The sequence below is a fragment of the Impatiens glandulifera genome, chromosome 1, assembly GCF_907164915.1.
Source record: "Impatiens glandulifera chromosome 1, dImpGla2.1, whole genome shotgun sequence".
Classification (NCBI taxonomy): domain Eukaryota; kingdom Viridiplantae; phylum Streptophyta; class Magnoliopsida; order Ericales; family Balsaminaceae; genus Impatiens; species Impatiens glandulifera.
Window position 1 is genome coordinate 103,188,593 of NC_061862.1, and position 21,486 is coordinate 103,210,078.

Sequence of the window (21,486 nt, forward strand, 5' to 3'; positions counted from 1 at the left end):
AAATCAGGTAAATACTGTAGTGATATATATATCATTTCTCCTCGATGTTATATTATGCATGTTTTTGGCTCACATGTTTTTATATAAAGATGTGAACTAGTTTTAAAATATAATTATTAGAAATATTAACAAATTTATTAACCACCTCTCATCTACATCAATATTTTTTTTGAAATTGAGTGCTTTCAAATATACCCTTAGGAAAATCAGAGAACTAAACTCTCAAACCGTATCTTTTGCTGAGTTAAAATAGTAGAGTATTCTTTTAATTCTTTTGCTAAATAAAATAGAATGGACCTGATTTTTCTTTTTGGAAAATTATGTATTTTCCTTTGTTGTGGGCAATGTTTTTAGGCTCTTCTATTCATTCTCTTTTAAATTTCTAAATCAAGTGGGCTGTCAACACTAGCTCATGGACCATTCAAAATAGTCCATGAATATATATTGAGTGATATATATATATATATATATATATATATATATATATATATATATATATATATATATATATATATATATATATTAAAATAATCTCATAACCATAACCACCTTTCAACTTAAAAACGTTTTTACATAAAATCAAATCCATAAGTTTATTTTTAGGAACACATCTATTGTTTAAGATAACTTAATGGATTTAAAAATAATATATATGATACAATGATTGTGATCAAAATTTTTTTTTAAAGTTAAAATAAATTTTAATTTCATATAACTGAATATAATGCAATTGAACAAATTAAAAAACATATTTTTAATTTTATACTTAACATTTATTTATAAAATGTTACAAATAATTAGCTGAGTATAAAAAAAATTAAATAATAAAAATTAATATATTTTAAATAAAATTCTCATTATTTAAATCTTTAAATAAGACAATAAAAAAAAGATGGAAGTTAACTGAAAGAAACGAAATGATGTTATTTTAATACAATTTTGTAGTATTAATCTAAAATTGTTTTGACAAAAAGATTAATACCATATTTGTAATGTTAAAATAAACTTACAATAACTAAATAATTTAAAGTCACTCATATCTTTTTTTATGTATGTATTTTAAAATTTTATAATTTTTATATACAAAATGTATATCCAACCATTCAATTCAACAAACGTTTAACCTATCAAGTTAATCTTGGCGTCAACAAAATTTGTGTCCAAATAAACTAATTAAGTTAATTTAACACTTTTAAAATTTTAAATAAATATCACACGATAATTATTAAAAAGTATATGGTATTTAAGAGATCTTTTTATTTATTATTATTTTATAAATTATTTAATATTTGTTAGGTAAAGTAATGTTAACTAAAAAAAAGCTAAGAAACTTTTATATTTTTAATTATATAGTTTATTTTTTAATGTTTATATAACGTATATTTTAATTTATATTTTTTTTATTATTATTTAGTTTAGTTAGTTAATTTTAATAAATTATATTTATAAAATTAAATAATTTATTAATTTAAAGAGAATAGTAGTAAATTTAGAATGGCATGAATAATTAAGAATAATAATTTAGAAGTGAGTAATTTAATAAATGAAATAAAAAAAAATGTATATAAAAAAATAAATTTAAATTTGTTTTTTTTTTGGAAAGAAGTCATATTGAAAAAAGAAAAAAAATGTAAAAAACTCTCTGATTTTTATTCCTATAATGTTTTTAATGTTTATATAATGCATTTAATTTAATTTATATTATTTAAAATAATTTTTGTTTTTTTAATTATTTAATGAAGTTGTATAATTATATATATATATATATATATTATATTTATAAAATTAAATAATTTATTAATTTGAAGAGAATGTGAGTAAATTTAGAGAGCGTGAGTAGTTTGAGAATTAGAATGTAAAAGTGTGTATTTTATAAAATGAAATAGGAAGAGTTAGTATAAAATTGACATGTCATGTTTATGTTATGTGACTAGTTGTGTTTATTTCGATTCGTTTGTAAATTCATGCTCGTGTTATGTCTGTGTGTTGACTCGTAATCGTGTTATTATCGTGTCAATTTGTAATTGTATCGTGACCGTTCTGTCTCGTATTTGTGTTGTATCCAACCCATAACCTAAAAAAATAATATCGTTGTTTTGTTTCGCACCAATATTGTGTTAGTTCATATTGACTAACTCACTATTAACTCTAGTTGTTTTAGAAATAAGTGACTTGTCCATTCAAAATAGCAGAAGATATTTGTTTTATAAATAAGTGGACTGTCCATTCAAAATAGCAGAAGATATTTGTTTTAAGTGGCTTGTTCATATCTAGCTAACCTCCCACAGTACAAAACTATTATTTATTTTAGTAATGTAAGAAGTTAAAATTATCTATACATGATTTCAATTAAACTTAAAACAATATTATATTTTAATTAAGACATTTAAGTGATAATTAATTTCGTAACCTTTTATATTTTAAGAATCAAATTTATCATTCAAATTAAAAAAAAAACATTACAAAATTTTTAGTTTCACATAACTGAATATAATCTCAAATAAAACCATTAAACTATATAAATAAAATTACTTAATTTTTTAATATATTTAAAAATAAAAAATTCATTATTTTATTTTATATTGAGATGATATTTGTAACCATATAGATGTTGAAATAAAACGATTAAAACTAAAAAAGATGGAAAGAAGAAAAAAAACAAAATGATGTAATATATTTGTGTATATATGTTCATAGGTTGTCAAGAAAATCATTTCCATCTATTTATGACAAATCTCCTTATTGATCTTAACTTTTGTTTTCTTGTGCCCAATTTGTTCTTATCAATGATTTCATTTGCTATTCATATATACTGGTTTGTAATCATGGTTTTAGAAATTTCAATTTCCCCTTCTCTTATTCAATAGGTAAGAAGAAACATAAAAGAACTTATAGGTAAGTAATAATAGTTGAGAAATTTCAATTTCCCTTTCTCTATTCATTTTACTGCAAATTAATAAAACCAATCGAAAATTTTATCCTTCAAGGTAAGTTACACAATCCCCAAAAAAGTTTGATTCCGTAGGAGAGGACGGCGGGACAGGCAAAATAAGGATTTCGGTGGTTGATAGTAGAGAAAAGGTTAGATAACACATAGATAGACATGCCTTATCATCCAAAAGGATGAGAAAAATGCAGCCGGATTGTTCGTCATATGATGAGTAGCCCACCCCACGCACGATCCAGTAAATAGAGTACGAGAGTTGCTCACACCCGGCTGTCCAAAGCTATTGAATCAATCTCCAATCTCTGCTCTTTCAAATCGCTCTGTACAGGTTGGGAGTCTGTCCACCAACTCCATTCTTCAGCAAAGCAAGCTAAGGTCTATCCTTTCTTTCGCTCCCCTACTGCGAATGGGCAAAGTCGCTTTGCACCATTAATAAACAGACTATTTTTTATTCAATTCTTAAGGCCCTACTTTGTTTTGCAAGCATTTGTCATTGTCAGTCAACTAAGAAACTAAGTAGGGCAACAAAAGGATGGTCCCCTATGCATTTTATTTTTTCCAGAAGGGAAAAAAAGAAGTGCCCCCATCATGGTGAACCTCTCCTTGTGATCGGGATGAGGTAGATGCCTCCCAGCCAGCCGGGGGGCAGATCGAATCGGAGTTTCCTTATGTAGCCACAGATCTTAGTACGATTACGCAGGATCAAGCAAAAAGGGAATTCGTGATCCCAGTAACCGCTCTTGGGCTATATTATAGCCGTATAAGTACAACCCTCCCAATTATCTCTAAAAATCGATACGATAGTTATCATTTTTATTTTGATGCTAAAGGGCTTGAGTTTGAGCTCTCCCACTCGATGAGAGAGAAAGTTAGTTGGCTAATTCAAAAGATTGAGCTCAATGACTTGTTATTATCCAAAAAAAACTGTATTCATTTACAATCCATAACTCCAAAAATATTACATTCACCGTCATGTTAATTTTTTTTCCTTCATTAAGATCATATCTGAAGAGAACACATAAGATACATGAGTTTTATTTTTTTTCTTGATATTTGCTTGAAGAATATTACTTGAAGATGTTGAATCGCGTTGATATACTTGTACTTAAAGATCAACGCGTTTATAGATTGTGTTAGTATTATTATTAATTTAAAGTTTAATTTGAATGTATTTTGTGATAATGGATAATTGGTGATGTATTTTGTGACAATGAATGATTGGTGATACTATTTTGTGATAATAGAAGATGGATTATGTTATTTTGTTTTATATTTAGTTTTAATGTAATTTAATTAAATATAATAAAAAATATTAGGTAAAAAAATAAAATTATAAAATATTAAAAAAAATAACATTTGCCACCGATATTTCTATAAATAAATTGAAATTAATAAATGTAAAATTAATCATTGGGTAGAAAATTTCGTTGATATTTTTGTCATAAATATCGTCAAAAATATTTACCGACTTAACAATATAATCTAAAAAAATGTCGAAAAATGTAATTGGAAATGCTATAGAAAAAAATATAGTGGAAAATTCGTCGCAAAAACTTGCTGACTCAATGCTTATCCCTAAGAGTATTAGGGACACATATTTGCGAAAGTATTACTTGAATAGAAAATACATCACAAAATATATATTCATCAGAAATTCCATGATAAATACCCTTTCTTCTTGTAGTGATTATAGTGTTATTATATATATAATTATTGATAAGACAATATATTTTATATTATTAGTAAGAGCAAAATATAAATTAAAATATATTTATAGTCCATTTTTTATTTTTTTTTGGAATTTGAACTTGATTTTAAACATTAAATGTGAATATTTTAACTGTTAGATCATTTGTAATTCTTAAAATAATTTTATTATTTTGTGTATGTATATATATTTTATATTATATTATCAATTAATTAATTTTTATATTAATCAAAAAAATTATTATTTTGTGTACGTATATATATATTTTGTATTATATTATCAATTAATTAATAATTAATCAAAAAAATTATTATTTTGTTTACGTATATATATATTTTGTATTATATTATCAATTAATTAATTTTTATATTAATTAAAAAAATCATTTATACTCATAAATAAAATATTATAATAAAACATGAAATATATTTATATAAAATTAACGCATAAAAAATAATATAATATATATATAAATACATATATATTTTTTATAAGTACTGATAAGAGGAGCGCGAAATATTTCGCGGCAAATATTATGTTTAATCATAAAATATTCTCTTCTTCCCCCTCATATTAATTAATTTCTCTATACTTCCACATTAATTAATTTATTTATCCATTATCATTTTCAATAATTACTCTCTCTCTCACTAATTAATTTATTTTCTTCACCTATTATATTTAATTAGCATTTAGTCCGTGCATTTGCACAAGTAATATTATAAAAAAACGTAAAAACAAATTATGGATAACATTTTTAATTTTATTTTTAACCGTTTTAAGTTTATGGGTGGGTCAACTCACAATCCGATCCAAGTATCTATTTACTTAACATCATTATATATTAGTTAGTTAAAAAGTTGAACTTATATTAATATTAAAATGTCCCGCGTTTATCAATTTTGGTGTTGAATTTAAAATATAAAGTTTTAGTAGCCTAGTTGGTTAAAGATTGTACTTGTTTTGTAAGGTTGCAAGTTCGAAACATACCTTTAGCATTTCTAATTTTATTTTTAACCGTTTTAAATTTAAAGGCGGGTCAACCCACAATCCGACCCAAGTATCCAAATTAACCACAGCTCTCGACCTGGCAATTCGGACACTTTAAAAATTAAGCATCATTATATATATATATATATAGATTAGTTAGTTAAAAAGTTGAACTTATATTAATATTAAAACGTCATGCGTTTATCAAATTTGGTGTTGAATTTAAAATATAAAGTCTTTGTAGCCTAGTTGGTTAAAGAGTTGTACTTGTTTTGTTAGATTGCAAGTTTGAAACATACCTCTAGCATTTTAAATTTTATTTTAACCGTTTTAAATTTAAAAATGGGTCAACCCACAATCCGACCCAAGTATCCAAATTAACCACAGCTCTCGACCTGACAATCCGGACACTTTAAAAATTAAGCATAATTATATATATATATAGATTAGTTAGTAAAAAAGTTGAAGTTATATTAATGTTAAAACGTCATGCGTTTATCAAATTTGGTGTCGAATTTAAAATATAAAGTCTTAGTAGCCTAGTTGGTTAAAGAGTTATACTTGTTTTGTTAGGTTGTAAGTTCGAAACATACCTCTAGCATTTTTAATTTTATTTTTAACCGTTTTAAATTTAAAGGCGGGTCAACCCACAATCCGACCCAAGTATTCAAATTAACCACAGCTCTCGACCCGGCAATTCAGACACTTTAAAAATTAAGCATCATTATATATATATAGATTATGATAATATCTCCTTATATTTAACAAAAGAGGGATGCGAGAATATCCTATGATTAAACCACCAAATATTTAATAAAGACTTTTGCGGCCCCAAATTCACGTCCACTACCATTACTCATGTATAAAATAAAATTTAATTAAAAAAAAATAGAACAAGAGAAAGAGGAGAGAGAAAATACCTGTGAATTATACATGATGATGACATGAATTAATGTAGTAATTGTTTACTTTAAGCATTATAATATATATAATATATATAGATATTATTAATTTGTAATGTAAATTATATGAGTTTATTATTATTATTATTAATTGTTATGAAAATTTAATATTATTAATAAAAAATTAGAAAATCATGTAATGTTAATATTGAATTATAAATGACTTAATTATTTTTGACAAACAATTATTCTTAATGAAGAGGAAATCAATATCAATAGTTGTATCAATTGACTGATGATTTTATTTAATGGTTTAACTTTTCAACAATATTGTATACATGCTAATTTTACACCTTATTTGTATAATCATTTTATATATATTAAATGATTTTAAAATAAATTATATATATTTATTAATATTGTTTGCTTATGTTTGTCATTTTAGATGTAAAAATGAAAAAAATGTATAAAAGAAGAACAATGTTCCTTATGTATTATCGTTGTCCAAAGTTTAATATAATGAGACTTGAGAGAAATGTGAGTTATGGTGTGCGACTGTCGAGTAACGAAAATCCCTTCTCGGGAAGGGTCGATTTTTGGAGTTATAGTTTCTAGCGACTCTAAATGCTTAACTTGAAATAACTTCTGGCCATTCTTAAGAATAATATATTACACCTTCAATAAAAAATATAAAAAATGTTAAAAAATTAAAAAAGACAAAAATAATAAATGAAGGTGAAAAAGGGCACATTACTCAACTTCGCCTTTCTATGTGCATGGGTTATAATCTTGGGCACATCGTTCTTTTGTTTTGAAGTAGTACAAGATGTGCGTTGTGCGACGTTATATGTACACCTATAGTATTATGTGCAAAGATTAGTCAATGAGGTATGACGACCTGTTCCAAATTTGAGCGCTGATGATCGATCATTCTCCCCGACGATGAGGTCCCTTTCTAGAGATATGCATAATGGGGATGAAGAAAAATTCCCAATTCAGACGACGCTTCCTCTTTTTTTCAATTTTTTATGCTCTTCGACTGGGGTGAGTGGAATCTTTGTTACGATTTCTCCATAGAAACAAAATTCCGGTTATGATTCTAAAATTTTATTTTAAGTTTTAGGACCCATGACATAGACGCATTCCTTTGGAACAGAATGATACAAAACTAGACACATGTTTAAGTTGGATCACCTTTAGACATATGCCAGGATTGAATAAATAAATAAGGTGTAAAATAATATTATTTTAATTGACTAAAATTTAAAGTAGAGACTGTAATGTGATAGGCACATGAGACATAGAGTGAGTCATTTGTCATGTGTAATCAAGCACCGAACCAAAAATATAATCTCTAAAATGCGTTTGAATACTATAAGAATTAAAATTTAACATACCCTAATTTATAATAGTATTATTAATTTATAATAATATTAAAATAATATTTAAAATTTTTTAATTCAATAATCCAAAGGAGGTTAAGAATATATTATGATTAATTATTGTGATAATTAAACCTTAATTAGAAAAATTAAATAAAATAAAAAATAATTTGGAGTTAAAATATTGTATTTATTTTACCCAAATTAAACCCAAAAAGGGGTTGAAATAATTTAATTATGATCTTAAACATAAATTATGTATAATAATGTTTTAAAACAATTAAATAAATACCTTAAAATACCCAAGAATACCCAAAAATAAAATAAATAAACATAATTTATTATGTTATCAATTTTTTTTTATTAATTTGGTGAAGAAAAACGCAAGAAAAAATAAAAAATTCAATTTCAAATAACCCTTGTATTAAAAATAAAAACTGATGATCTAGTGTAGCCGAAACTAAGAAGATTGGTTGCATCAGGATTTCTAGCCATCAGATTATCGTTGAATTTTCATCCAGCACTCAGAAAGAAGCCACGCATGCCGGTTTTAGCGAAGCACGCGCGCACCTGGGTCCACACAGGATCAACTAACGGGGACGCTTTAGCCCAAATGCCCAAACTAACATCAAGTGATGGAAAGAACGCCAATGGAGCATTCATTTAAACAAAACGACGTCATTTTTTTATTCTTCTCCGCGAATGTCGGAGGCTCACGCTCGACGCCGACGACTCTCCAATAGCTCTATCTTCTTCATCCTTCGTCCTTATTCTTCGAGATTTAATCCACGAGAACGTCTCTTCCTCGCCATCATTACCCATAAGGTTTGAATTCAAAACCTAAACTAGAGTTAGGCTGCCAAGGACAAAACAAAACGAAGAAGAAGTAATTTCAGAAGCAAAATTGAAGTTGAATTTTTCTAGGTGTATAGATAGCCTCTGGGTGTTATTCTTCCAATTTATCGAATAAAATCCAAGTATTACAGCCAATTTTTAGAATTTCAATTGAACTCTAGCGACTGATTTTTGTAGAAATTTCTTCGGCGATCTAGGTTTCGATCCAAGGCTTGAAAAAGCTTCCTACACATCATTGGAGTGTTCTCCAATCACTAGTAAGCTTTCAGACCTACTATAATTTGAATTGTGATTCAAAATTGGATTCTTCCAAGTTCAATCGGGTTAATATTATTTTGGGCTCAATTTTTGTTTTCTTTGAATGAAATCAATCCTTAGATGCTTTCTAAGCTTTCCGTCGAAAGAGATTTAATCAATTCAACCTAAGTTGAAAAATCCAAATTTGATTTGAAAATCTAGAAATTTTGAATTTCGTGTTCATAAGCTTTAAGCTTGAATTTTTTTATTAAAATAGTTGCTTTAACATGTTTGTAAACATATTAGGATAATTTCCAGATCATATTACATCCATCCCGATCATGTTTGATCCAATTGAAATTAAAAAAATGAGTTTGAATTTCAGTTTTAAAATTATTATAGAGCTTGATTGATGTTATTGTTTTGGTTATGTTCGACTATAAACATTATTTAAAAGTTGTTGGAACAAGAATTATGCCACGAGAAGGCATGAATCAAAAGTTCTCAATTCATGACCTAGAAATCGGGTTGAGAAGTTGATCGACCTAAAGCTCTATTGAACGAGTTTAGGATTAGAGATTATGATCCCTACATCCATATGAGTTGTTTGCAACTTACCGATCATATTTTCATGATCTATATCAAAAGTTACAAACTTGTACTCTTAATACCAAATGAAGAACGCTCGGTCCACTTAGACCAAGTCATGTAGGACCGATGACCGAGAAAGTTGACCATTGACCTAGACCTAGGACTGATGCTCTTGAGTTAGGACCGGGCCCTAGGATCAGTGTTCTTGAAAAAGGGCTGGAAAATCCAACCGAGGATTCTCACCTAGGACAGAGAGGTCTAACTTGGAATGAGACTCCCAAGTCCCACGATTGAGAAATCTAGATCTGGGACCGACCCTCTTAGACTTAGGACTGAACAATCCGATTTCAGGACCGAGCCTCCTGAACCCGAGGGACGAACCCTCCAGTCCTCTGACCGAGTGTCCCGAGCCCCGATCCAGACTACCATTGGTCTAGATCGAGCCCATCCGGGCCTAGACCGGTAAAAACAGACCCATGCCTTAGGAATCTGGTACTAAGGTATGTTTGGTTCCACTTTTCAAAATCCAAAATTATTTTTGTAATTTTAGAACCCCAATCCATTTTCAAATAATCCCGAAAGGTCGAAAAATGATTTTTTAATATTTTTGGATATTTCCCAAACAAATATTTTGACTAAGGTCTCGTTTGGAATTTATTTTTAAAATTCTAATACTTGTCTGATATTTATTAGGCCTTATACACAGTCTTATATCAACACAATCGCATGCACACACTTTTAAATAATTTTGTACAATTATTTACGTAATCTAAATATTTATTTGTTTAGGACCCCCAGACTACTAATTAAAGAAAATAAATGTTATAAATAAATATTTCAATGGTCAAACTTTTAAAAAATACAACCGTCTTCGACGGGAGTAGAGGACATAGCGCGAAAGCCCTTTTTGGAGCGTAACTAAATAACGACCGCTTATAGAAACTTTAGTATGAAGTACGTTTATATACGAACATTTTACTGGTTTTTCTAAAATCATTTGGCGGCTATTTTTTCAAATAAATAATGTTTTCTGAAATTAATAATATTCGATTAATTTAAACTGGATTTTAAATCAAATCATCATTTGGTTACAATAAATCCCCAGATTATTAAAATTTGAATAAAATTAATTATTTTTACATAATTAATTTTAAAACCTGTCAGGTATTGTCAAAATCTTTTAAAATAAATGTTTTATTTTAAAAAGATGCATTCCACGCAAACCAAGGTTGAAACACATCGAACCTCAAACCACCCTAGATCCTCCGTATTGCCACGTGTCATCCGATGCGTGCTAAGTTGTGGAAGGGACATCCTAGGGGTTACAAATACGCAAAATATTTTTCTTTCCTAATTTCTAGAATAATAAATTAGGTGGCGACTCTAAAAAATCAAAAGTTAGTCTAAATTGACATTCTCAAATGCACTCTAGTCAAGCATACAATTTTGGTTTATCGTCTCATTCGAGACTCGAGATAAATGTGAGTTATGGGGCTCAATTATCGACTAACGAAAACCTCCTAATCGGGAATGATCGATTTTTGGTGTTACAACTTTTCTAGCGACTCTACTAGGGAGTAGTCAAAGCTTAACTTGAAATAAACTTTTGGCCATTTTTTAAAATTAATGTTTTACACCTTCAAGCAAAAAAATATAAAAATTCAAAAAAATCTAAAAATTCAAAAAAATCAAACGTAATAAATTAAGACAAAAAATGATACATCACTCAATTTTGCATTTCTACTTTCTTCTTGCATTGGTTCTAGTATTGGGCTCTTTGTCCCATTATTTTGAGGTAGTATACAATGTGCATTGTGCGGTATTATTTTTACACCTATAGTATTATGTGCAAAGATTAGTCAATGAGGAATGTCAATATGTTTCAAATTTGAGCGATGATGTAAAGGTTGAACCTATGTACACGGGATGGATCCTTCTCCGTGATGATGAGGTCCCTTTCGATGGGTATGATCATGGGGATGAGGAGAAATTCTCAATTGAGACGACGCTTCCTCTTGTTGGCAATTTTTTATGCTCTTCGACCGGGGTGAGTGGATTATCTCTTATGATTTCTCCATAGAAACAAAATCCTGGCTATGATTCCCAAAACCTAGCCGTTCATCATTCCCGAATGATCAAGCCATGTTGAAAGTCTTTATGTGCCTACTATACTGCTAGGATCGGGTACAACAATAGCAGGGGTTGAATATTGTTGTGCTAATTATCATTTTCAATTCGATTTTAATCCGGTTAGAGATGAAAATATGTTTCTATTCTTCACAAATCTTCGCAAGCTCTTGAACGGATTTAAGTACGGAAATGTTTGCTAGATTTGAAGCGGCAGATAAACGATTATATGATGTAGAAATGAAATAACACACGGAGTTTTATGGATGTTCGGAGATAAAACTCCTACGTCACCCCTTATTCTATTTACAGAAGGTTTTTCACTAGAAGGCTTTGATTCGTATAGCAACCACACAAACCTAGTCAAAAACACAAGACTTAACAAATTCATATTTCTGAACTCCTAGCTTTCACTATATTGAATAAACAACATCTTGTTCAACTTACAATATTAATAATACACTCAGGTAGAACAATAAATAATAGCTCAGCATAGTTTAGTGAATTACAGAATGATCTTAGATAAAGTAAACACACAGAGCTTAGTAGTTCAGAATTCGTAATGCAGAAGAGTGAGATTGACGTTGTACTTTGTTGATCTTTGATATTGAGCATACCAACGGTCGAATCTTTCTCATAGATACGTATCAACTTTTCGTTAGATGTACGCCAAATGTACGAGATCGTACGCAAGAATATATTTGTTGGATCGTGGTGTACCGGATTGTAATGCAGAATATTCGGTTGAACGTGGTGTACTAGAAATTACAAGGCAGGCTAGTGAAATATTTGAGTACGTGGAAGTTAAGCGTATTAAGCTGACTTGATAGATGATTGATAATGAATACTGATGTTCGTTATGCTGATGAGCTGAATAGATAGGCAAATGCTTCTTCAGACGGCTGTTGAAGCAAGGCGCCTGCTCGCGCTTCTTAAGACTACTACTGAAGCAAGGCGTCTGCTCATACTTCTTCAGACTATTGATGAAGTAAGGCATCTACTCACACTTATTTAGACCAGAGCGTCTATTGAAGTGAGACGTCTACTTCAGCACTTCTTCAAACTAGAGCGTCTATTGAAGTGAGATGTCTGCTCGCGCACTTCTTTAGACCAGAGCGTCTATTAAAGTGAGACGTCTGCTCGTGCTTCTTTAGACTAACACGTCTGTTGAAGTAAGATGTCTTCTAGTACTTCTTCAGACTAACACGTCTGTTGAAGCAAGACGTCTACTCGCGCACTTCTTTAGACGAGAGCGTCTGTTGAAGAAAGACGTCTTCTTGCGCTTCTTCTTACTAACACGTATGTTGAAGAAATACGTCTTCTCGCGCTTCTTCAGACTAACATTTATGTTGAAGTAAGACATCTTCTAGCTTCTTTAAACTAACACGTCTGTTGAAGCAAGACGTCTTCATGCGCTTCTTGAGTTGTACCTGCGCATAAACAATTTACACAACTTCGTTTTTTTTATGAACACATCATTAAAACTATGTCGTATTGATTTAAACTTATTCACCTAAGTTTATTTTACTCAATTAAAACATTTTTCATTAATTAATTATTTCCCAATTAATTAATTTTCCTTTTTCTTTACCTAACTTAATCTAACAATTTCCACATTTTTGATGATGTTAAAATTAAGTTAAAATTAAATTAAGAACAAGAAATTAAAAGGTAATCCATATATTTATAAGTATGAAAATATAAAATATACAAGGTTTGAGATCCCCCTTTTAATTTTTGAAGCTTCAGTTTTCGTTTTCATCTCATTCTCCTTCGTTGAAGAGAAGGCTTTGCCATTTACTTTTTCTTCCTCGACCTCCTCCACGGTCTGCACATTGACCTCCTCCTCGGTCTGACTTCCTTCTAAATCGAGTGCCCCAACCGCAACAATCTCTTCCACCTCTTCCCCCTCGAATGCTCCATTCCCCCTTTTTAACATTATCAACATCAGATTCAGCAGTTGTAATGCATAGTGCTGCAGCACAAGTATCCTTAACTTCCTTTGCTGTTGCATTGGAAACTTCAATGCACTCAACATATGTAGTCTTGAGAGAATTTGATATTTCAAGAAGCTGACAGCCTAAGAAATTCAATGTTGATTTTGTCTCATTGTGGATGTCAAAGGTGTTATTGAGCAGATTGGTCTTCATCTTGGTCAACTATTTTATGATGATCAATACTTCACCCGAAGTCCTCGATATATCTTTGTTTGCATTTTCTTGAGCCAGGGCTATATCAGCAATAACATTTGCGTTCGAAGAAGTCCGCTCTTCCAAAATATCCAACTTACTAAAGATTGTATTGTTGCTCTGCTGCATAGGCACAAGATCTTCAATAATGAAGTTGCGGAGATCTATCGTTCCTCGAGAGGACTCCTTAGGGGAATCGGGGGTCGAAGAGACAATGTAGAAATCAACAGGGATAGAGCGAAGAGGAGAGGGACGAAAGCTTACTTGAATAGAAAACGACTCTAGTTCTTTATCTAGAGGTGAGACTCGAGGTACATTAATCATAACTCGAGACTCGACGTCTGCTCCATCAATTCCAATGCATAGATCCTTGATAAATCCCGACACCTCTTCAGAATTGAGAGTTTTATTAGGGAGGGATTTCTTGGATGAATAAGGAGAAGAGCGTTTGGATTTAAGGGATGATTGCTTCTCTTCAGACGTCTCATTGTCTGATGAGATTGGTTGAACATAAGAAGCTTTCTTAGAGACAAGAACTGAGAGCTGCTCAACAGCCGTGGAAGGCTCCTTCTCAGCAGACGACTTCTACTCAGATGGGATGAGCTGATTAGGAGCAGAGGAGGGTTCCTTCTCTTTAGCAGAGGAATTGAGCTTCTCAACAGCTTTTGAGACCAACTCCTCAACAGCGGAGGAGAGCTGCTACTTCTTAGCAGTTTGAGACAACTTCTTCTGAGCAGAAGGAAGTTTATGTTGCTCTTCAGATTCAGGGAGCTGCTGCTGCTTAGTAGTTTGAGACAACTCATTTTCAGTAGAAGGAAGTTTCTACTACTCTTCAGATGTAGGGAGTTGTTGCTTCTCAGTAGTGATAGGAAGCTGATGCTCAGTAGTGAGAAGGTCAAGGAGACGATTCTCTTCAACAAATTGAGTAGGAGGAGGCTGTAACTTCTCAACGAATGTCAGCTCCTCTTCAGCATCCAAACTATTCAGTTCGACATTGGACGCCTTATAACGAAGTTCTTCAATATCGGACAACTTTGTGCCATGAATAAAGCACATAGTTTTTGAACTGTATGAGTCTAAGATTGACTACAGATTTCTGTTAACTTTGTCGTCTACCCAACATGTCTTCTCCAAAGGATCATAGTTTCCTTCCCTTTCATTAAGAATCAGGAACAAGGCACGCCCTTTGGAGACTACAACAACGAGCTCTCTTCTCTTGAGAGCCTGTTGAACTTCCTTAGTGCAGGTCCAAGCGAGGACCGATTTCACCAACTTGAGCAACGCCTTCCACTGCTTACTTAGATTAGCACCTTGAATTACTTCATTGAGATTCGTATGGAATCTTATGCTGCACCATTTGTCAAAGGCTTCTATTCACTTAAAGGCAGTGGACTCAACCTCTTCCATGATGAGGTCAATAGATTGTTGCACCTCCGAGAGAGATTCAGTAATATTAACCAAGGGTCATTTACCTTTACCTGCAACTTCGGTAGGCTTGGCAGTAGGGATAGGTTCCCTGAGGGTTATGCCTTTAGCAACTTAGATCTTGTTGGGATACCAGGAGATGAAGTATCCCTTAATGAAAGAACAAAAACAACATCGAACAATTGCAGAAACGAAAGAAAACAAACTAAAGAACGCATACATAATATTTATAGTGTTTCGGCAAAAAAGGCCTACATCCACTTTGAAGCACAAGAGGGTCTCAACTTTATTATCAAGAATGTTATATGAGTATTAAAATGATTCTCTATAATGAAATCTCACACACAACTCACAAGGAAGCGATGCTCTCAAGGCAAAGACTTGACTTTCTAAAGTGCCCGACTGTACCTTTAAATAAGCCTCAATTAGGTCAATATCAATATCTTGAGCAAATCTCTAAAAGAGCTTCCAAAATATTCTTACCATATTTCCTAATTGTATTTCCATAACAAAAGATCTAATTTCCTTTTGTGTTAATCTTATTTTCTAATATCAAGATTATACACCAAAAGATATAGTTTCCTTTTCTTGAATATACCCTTTCCTTGTATTAAGATTGTGTATCATGAATATACCATATTTGTAATATTTGTAAATCCATTCTCAACACTCCACCTTGATTTAAAAGTTATCTCCGTCTTGTCTTCCATCATTTTTCTTTATCAACAAGTAAAGTCTTCATAGCTCCTAAATCTAGGAACCGCCATCATATCAGCAACATTGTCAGCTTCTTGTTAACAACTTCTCTTTACTCGATTATGATCCTCTTGATGTATAACCCCACATCGAGCTTTAGCATGGAAAACCCCTTCGACAAGAGTAAAGACACGAGACCCTTAGGATGCTTAAATCATCCACTATATCACATATAATGGGTTACACAATGTTTTTGCAAATTAAGATTTATAATCTAACAGATTACATAAACCTTCAAAAACATCATCATCATCAAAGATGGTACATACATGTAAAATATATCTTCACCAATGGTGGAAATACCTAAACCTATGTATCTAGGGAGTGAATAGAAAGTAGTTGAAGAAAATGAACTTTTTCTTCCAAACACCTGCCTTCGTCTTGATTCGTCTCGATTCGTCTCCCTCTCTTTGTCTGGTTCTTGTCTCTAGAAATTTACAATCTAACTGATTACGTAAATCCTCAATAACAACATCATCATGCAAGATGGTTTATACATATATAATACATATATAATACATATATAATGTATCTTCATATATTGTGGAAATACATAATCATAGGTATCTAAGGAGTGAAGAGAAAGTAGTTGAAGAAACATATGTTTTCTTCCTAATACCTGCCTTTGTCTAGATTCACCTCCCTCTCTTTGTCCTCTTCCTTTTCAAAATTAGATATCATTCGAAAACTAAGGACACCCAAAATGAACTTACTTTGCCTACTCCTTAAAAGAAGATATCAATCGAAAGCCGAGAAGACCCAAGAAGAAATTCCACGTCAACATCTTAAAAATCACATATCTACCGAAATCGAAGATACCCAAGACGAACATCCATCATCTACTTCCTCAAAATAAGATATTGATCGAAGCCGAGAAAATCCAAGACGAACTTTCATCGTCCACTTTTTCAAAATCAAATATCTGTAGAAAACTGATGACACCCTAGACAAACACCCATCGTCTACTTCATCAAAGTAAGATATTGATCGAAAGTCGAGAAGACTCAAGACAACTTACATGTCTAAATAATTAGGTATCTGACAACATCTCTTTACTCAAGCTCAAGATCTAGCCAAACATTGCCACCCATCGTGCCTTGAACTTTGCACACTCAACCAACTTAAACCGCATACTTCTCTAATTGTCTTCAATTGTTTTCACCAAGCTTCATAGTTTATTCGAAAGAAATTGCGAATGACCTTCCATTTGAATTGATATAGCCTCTCATATAGCCCCTTTTTCATGACTAGGAATCACATTCAAGGTCTCATTCATCTTCTCGCATCATATGCCAATTCAATGATCTCATCCGCCTTCGAATTGACCGAGCCTCTTATCTAGCCCCTTTTTCATGACTAGGAATCTCATTCAAGGTCTTATTCATCTTCTCACATTGAAAGATAATGTAATGATTTCTTCTTAGTTCGTTTGAGAGTTGCTTCATGATGTCTCCACCTAAATTTATAAGTGTCTTCCATTGGTCTTATATTCTTGGTCTTTCATTAATATTGCGTGTTAACTAGCAATATGCCAATCCTCAATCACCCGCCAACTCAATGCAATTTATAAATTTTTGGCCTGAAGGATTACCTTGTCAACACGTAGACAATATTGTCATCATTAAATGCCTTTTTAATAAGATTTGTTGTGTACCATTCTTTTCTTCATCCATGGCCAATGATACCTTTTCACCAAGGTCATCCTACTCCCCAACATTATAAGAAAGCTCAATGGTCCCATTACAATTCTCTCTCGGTAGTGTACATTTTTGATGACATATCTCCACCTCAAGTTGTGATTTCCCTTGAATCACTACTTGTGTCTTCATTGTGTGTGCTCCAGATTGTCAAACTTCACATATTGACATAGCATAACATTATCTCCACCTTCTTCCAGCCAAACTCTATACCCTTTGACATTCTCTGAAAATCCAATAAAGAAAATTTATTTTCCGTTGGATCCAACATCCCTTGCATTACCATGAGTTAAAATTTTTTGCACCAAAAATCCCTTTCTAACCCAATTCTTGCAAGCCTTTGAGGTCAAGCCTCAAATGCCAGAACTTTGATATATATTGAGTGACCTCATAGATAATAACTAAACATACTTGTGAGTTACCTTATATAGAATAAACATCGTTTTTATTTACTCCTTCCATAACAACTAAAGTACATTGCTCACCAACAATGGTCCATCTCTTGCCTTCCAAACACTTCTATTATGCTTCTTTAGTTTTAGGCAGTCTTTTCTGAAGTATCTTTCCTCTTAACACCAGAAGCACTTCACATTTTCTTTAGTCTTCAACATAGACTTAGAAGTCTTACTACTCCTTTCTCATGATGTTGTTTACCTCTTGTAAATATGTCTTCTCCATTGTCTTCTTGTCTACCATATGCCCTCTTGGTTTGTTCCTTGGACATCTTCTTCCACCTCAAACCTGACAGTCATCCATACCAATAAGAACTACAACTTGGATATCTTTTGGAAACCTCCCTTGAACTTGTCAAGAACCTTCGAAGGTGCCTCCAAGTTCTTAATATTCCTCTCCTCTGGAATAGCCTCACTCTGATACCACTTATTGGGATACCAGGAGATGAAGTATCCCTTAATGCAAGAACAAAAACAACATCGAATAATTACGGAAACGAAAGAAAGTAAACTAAAGAACGCATACACAATATTTATAGTGGTTCGGCCAAAATATGCCTACATTCACTTTGAAGCACAAGAGGCTCTCAACTTTATTATTAAGAATGTTATATGAGTATTACAATGATTCTCTATAATAAAATCTCACACACAACTCACAAGGAAGCGATGCTCTCAAGGCAAAGATTTGGCTTTCTAAAGTGCCCGACTGCACCTTTAAATAAGCCTCAATTAGGTCAATATCAATATCTTGAGAAAATCTCTCAAAGTGCTTCCAAAATATTCTTACCATATTTCCTAATTGTATTTCCATAACAAAAGATCTACTTTCCTTTTGTGTTAATCTTATTTCTTAATATCAAGGTTATACACCAAAAGATATAGTTTCCTTTTGTTGAATATACCATTTCCTTGTACTAAGATTGGGTATCATGAATATACCATATTTGTAATATTTTTAAATCCATTCTCAACATATCTGTCTCGCTATGGCTGCTGGAGAGAAGCTAAAAACGAGAACTACTGCCTTCATAATAGCAGCATCAGGCTGAGGGGCAGCATCCGGTTCTATAGTAAGATTCTGAATAACTGTTGTCTCGGCTACTAGACCAACTGTCTCCTTGGAAATCTCTTCAGTAGGTGCCTCAACAGGTTTATCGACAATAACAAGACCAACTGACTCAACAACTGGTGATTCAATTTGTTTCTTAGTAGTGGGAAAAACTGGCACTTCGGCTAGAGAAGGAATATGTGTTACCTTAGGAGACGCTTCTGTTGCAGGAATATTGGCAGTCTAACCATCAGGCTCGACATACGCTGGTTCTTCAGATTGATTAACAGTAGACACCTTAGTAGGCGTTACAGCCAGATACAAAATAGGGGCTACCAATGGAGGCAACTCTACAGTAGAGAAGTCTGCCAGTCTGGCCTTCTTACCAACGGAGACAACCTCAACAGTTTCTCCGGTAGAAGTGCGCTTCTTGCTAGTTGAACTTATAGTCGACTCCTACACCGTTATCTTTCTCCTCTTCGTTGAGGTTTTATGATCAGATGCAGCAGAGCGCTTAGATTGAGTAGTCGACTGAAATTTAATGTGATTAAAGATCACACACTACCATATTTTTATAGAGCACACCTTAAGTGTTTGATGAAATGACTAAATGAATTTGAATTTGTTGTCATTATCGAGTGTTGGCTCTCCTTATTTGCTTTGTACAAAGTTGTTAGGGTGAAAAAAGAAGAAGGATAACTCGAAGAGGTTCCATATCAACCGAGAGGATTAAGCTAAGTCAATTTCAATCATTCTTGGATCAAACCAATTCATCGGACTAATTCCACTTCTCAATTACATCAACCCTCAATTTTGACTTTCTATAAATAGGCAGAAATAAATTGACTTTGGGGCTACTTGGGTCATCAATCAAGTATATTACTTACATGCATTGCATAACTATGTTGTAGAAGTTGAAAAATATTACAACTTTGATGTTACATATTGGAGTTTAATAAAAACTAGAGAGAATATAAACAAAGTTGAAAGATTATTGAATAATAAAAAATTAAGAGTGAGTAGAGAGAGAAATATACCATTCTATTATTAAAAAAGTGAAGATTAAGAGTTATGTGAAGAGAAATTAAAATGAGTTGGAGTGGAGTAAGTTATGGGTAACATACAAAATATATTTATTGTAAATTTGTAATGATTGTCATGATGTGAAATTGAAAAGTAGTTTTAAATTTTAATAAATATATATATATATATGTACATTTTAATATTAATATTACAATTTTGGGTATCGAGGTTTGGGTCTTGCACACTCCCCATCCTTGAACCCGATCGGGTAATTCTATTCACTCTCCATCTTTGACCCTGACCCCAAACCCAATTTAAAATACCTGAACCCAATCATTAGGTACCCACGGGTATCGGGTATAAGGGTACCCTTTGTCATCTTTACTCTTACTCTTATTAGATGAACAACACAAAGACGACGACAATCTCGATATGAAAGAGACTTGACCTTTATGTTTGAGTTTCTATAAGAGGAATTCAAAGCAAACGAAGACGATGAAATACCAAATGACGATGAAAGAAAGACCTCGAAGAAGACTCAGTTATCTTTCTATTGAACGTAAAATATTTCTTATACTTCGCAAAAAATTGTGTGCATTATAAGGCGAGTACGAGAGTTGAATTCTTGTAAACATTTATTTTGTTTACTACTTACTCATAATTAAATGCTTTCATTTTAAATAAAAATGAAGAGTTGGAAAGTGTGCGCCAATTTTTCCTTAGATATGCATAAATGACGACACAGATCGTCATATGATTGATGTCACATGTTTTTCACAACGAACTAAAAATGAGATTCACTAATTTAAAACATTGCAAAAGTCACTTAGATGATTAAGTTTCATGCACATAACATTTGCATTGCATAAATGCATTGAAGGATCATCACTTCATAAGACGAACATGCAAAAAAATGAAAAGGAGTAACTAGAAAAGTTACCATATGACATTGGAGCAATGCATTGTGGATAAACGAACATGCAAAAATGCTACTCGATGTAAAAATTGAGAGATGATGCACTCCATTAATGGGAGGTCAATTATAATTTGATGGAGCCTTGACAAACTACCATATGCATAAACGATGACATCTCGAAGTAGCTCAAGTATGTGAAGATGCTAAGGAAGAATATATGATTCATGATGTTATGCTT